Source organism: Octopus bimaculoides, chromosome 18, assembly GCF_001194135.2.
Source record: "Octopus bimaculoides isolate UCB-OBI-ISO-001 chromosome 18, ASM119413v2, whole genome shotgun sequence".
Classification (NCBI taxonomy): Eukaryota; Metazoa; Mollusca; class Cephalopoda; order Octopoda; family Octopodidae; genus Octopus; species Octopus bimaculoides.
Genome location: NC_068998.1, coordinates 5,869,593 through 5,872,728, shown reverse-complemented (window position 1 = coordinate 5,872,728; position 3,136 = coordinate 5,869,593). Strand labels below are relative to the sequence as shown.

The window sequence follows — 3,136 nt, the reverse complement described above, 5'->3', positions numbered from 1 at the left end:
ACACACACACACACACACATAAAGCTACACACACACACATAAAGCCACACACACACACACACACACACACAAAGCCACATGCATACACACATACAAAGCCACACGCACATACACACAAAGCCACATGCACGCACACACACATACAAAGCCACACGCACACACACAAAGTCACATTATAACTCTATAACTTGAACCTGTGTGGCCCCTATTACCTGATCCTAAATCTGACATCTGTCAATCAATTGTATGGGACAAGAGACAGTGTATGGCAAAGGGGGAAGAATACTGTTACTCACCGACTGGCACCTTCGCAATTGGTTGGAAAGGTGAGACTCGTATCTCTCGCAGACTGGATGACCATGGCAGCCGTTCTGACAAGCCAACTTAAACGAGGAGAAGGAAAAAGGGGAGACGAAGAAAATGTGATGAAATTGAATTTCTGGGAAACATTTAACTAATTGAATGAAAGAAACGTGTGTGTGTGTGTGAGCATGCATATATGTGTTAGTACGAGGTCTGATCAATAAGTATCTGGGCTGTTGCCATAGTAACAAAGCTACAGCACGCAGAGTGAAGCTGCTCAGCACAGATTGACCTTGAACCCTGCTGTACATGTGCACTAAGTTTTAATATTCTAGCTCACTTCCGCTGTTTACGGCAGTGCTTGGAAGGAAGGTGTGTAGCGTGTGATCACTGCATTGCCCATGACAGAGAAAGTTGTCATGGCGATACCTGCTCAGAGGCCTATACAAAGTTGCAATATACATACACACACACAATGTGCATTTACATTTAAACTGAATACGTTGCTGGCAAAGCAGAAGATAGAGAGACAGAGTGAGAAAGATGGATTAAATGCAGATGAAGCAAACTGAGAGAGAAAGGAAAGATAAAGACAAACAAGAAAGTGAGGGAATTTAAAAAAACAGAACATTGAATGTAAAACTTACTGTCGTTGAGGAACCAAGGGAAATTATTTTGGTAACTTTTGGTGGAACAACAACAAACTGGAAAAAATCAACATCTTTTGGCTGTGAAATGAATGAAAAAAAAAGAAATATTTTTAGCATGGAAACAAAATTGCATATTTGTAAAGGTGGACTTAGGACTTACAGGAGGTGCTTCATTTTCATATTGTCTTCAGAGTTTGATGACCTTTTACTCATAAGTCGTTAATCATTCAACTTTGCTGAGTGATGCAGTCTTCATCAGGAAAAGATTTAGAATTTACAACTTCTTTTATCCTTTACTTGTTTCAGTCATTAGACTGTGACCATGCTGGGGCAACTCCTTGATAAAGTTTTAGTTGACTGAATTGACCACCAGTATTTATTTTTTTAAAACCTGGCACTTTTGCTGGACTTCTAAGTTAAGGGGACATAAATGCACCAACACCAGTTGTCAAGTGGTAGTGGGGGACAAACACAGAAACACACCACACACATATATCTATGCATGCATGACAGGCTTCTTTCAGTTTCCATCTTATAGTCTTGAGCTGACCAAAGCCTTGCAAGTAGATTTGGTAGAAGGAAACTGAAAGAAGCTCATTGTATGTGTGTGTCTTTGTGTATATGTTTGCCCCCGCCTCCACTGGTTGACAACTGATGCTGGTGTGTTCACATCACCGTAACAAAAGAGACCGATACAATAAGTACAAGGCTTTACAGAATACAATAAGAATTGGGGTTGATTGGTGCAACTGTATTTCTTCAAGGTGGTGCCCTAGCATGGCCACTGTCTGGTGACTGAAACAAGGTATACACACACACACACACACACATATACACATGTGTATGTATCTATAGAAACATTTAAGTATGTATGTATATATATAAGTGTGTGTGTGGATATGTGTGGATGAGCGTGAGATTATCCCCCACAGCAAGCCAACTCACACTTTTCTGGGTTACCGACTGATTTATTATCACCCTGTGAGGTCGGCTAAACCAATCTGTTTGGTATTATGCCCTCCAACTATGTATTATGTACTTGTTGATTGTTTAAATGCTATCTTGTGAGCTGCTTAGAGGGTACCATAAACACTGACAACAACAACAATAAGAACAAAATATTACACTAAATTATTGATTTATTGGTTGGACTTAGAATTCATTTACAAATACCCTTGTTTGGAATTTACCATTTCTAAGAAAATTGACAGGAGGAAATAAATTTAGATTTGTCACCCTGACCACCCCAATCAAGTGTAGTCCATTAATTGGCAGTCATGGATATCTGGTTAACAATTTCTCCTCTCAACGTGCATGCATGTGTATGTGTGTGTGTGTTTGTATGTGTGTGTGTGTGTGCACGCATGTTTGTGTGTAAGAGCTTATGTTCTTTTAATTCTTTTACTTGTTTCAGCCATTTGACTGTGGCCATGCTGGAGCCCAACCTTTTAGTTGAACAAATCAACCCCGGGACTTATTCTTTGTAAGCTTGGTATTTATTCTATCAATCTCTTTGCCGAACTGCTAAGTTACAGGGACATAAACACACCAACATCAGTTATCAAGCAATGATGGGAGAACAACCACAGACACACAACCACAGACATACAGACACACAAACCTCACCTGACTGCAGTGGTCTTGGGGTATTGTGAATATTTAAAAATGTAATTTAAGGCTTTACAAAATTTATATCAATGCTTGATCACCTTGAAAAACATTTTACACCTTAATTTTGCTTTGTTCAAGTATCATTGATAAAAAAAAAAATCACCATTGTCGCCATTTGATGTTCGCTTTTCATGCTGGCATGGGTTAGACGATTTAATTGAAACTGGTAAAGCAGAGAGCTAGGTTCCAGTCTGATTTGGCATAGTTTCTACATCTGGATGCCCTTCCTAATGCCAATCACTCCAAGAGTGTAATGGGTGGTTTTTATGCACCTCCAGCACAAATGCTTTTATGCACAACTAGCATGCATGCCATTTACATGACACCAGCATCAGCCACGACTGATTTCCCTTGGCATGACGAGTCTTCCCATGCACAGCATATTGATAAAATAATGTATATATATATATATATATATATATATGTATGTATGTATATATATATATGTCTGTGTATGTGCTTGTGCCTCTCTCCGAAAGAGAGAGAGAGGGATATATATATATATATATATA

General features: G+C 39.1%; 1 protein-coding gene across 4 annotated transcripts in view; it reads right to left on the bottom strand.

The window, feature by feature from the left end:
* The window catches only part of LOC106870031 (uncharacterized), a 17,632-nt gene that overhangs the window by 9,400 nt on the left and 5,096 nt on the right, over positions 1-3,136 (bottom strand). For 2 of the 4 annotated variants that reach the window (XM_052974342.1, XM_014915997.2), the window contains 2 exons: positions 951-1,031; positions 297-383 (listed from right to left, as the gene is read on the bottom strand). The gene's annotated coding sequence lies outside the window, so the exon portion shown is untranslated. Of the gene's footprint in view, positions 1-296; positions 384-950; positions 1,032-1,113; positions 1,799-3,136 lie in introns of those variants that run through there. The other 2 variants (XM_052974343.1, XM_052974344.1) reach the window with 2 other exon arrangements.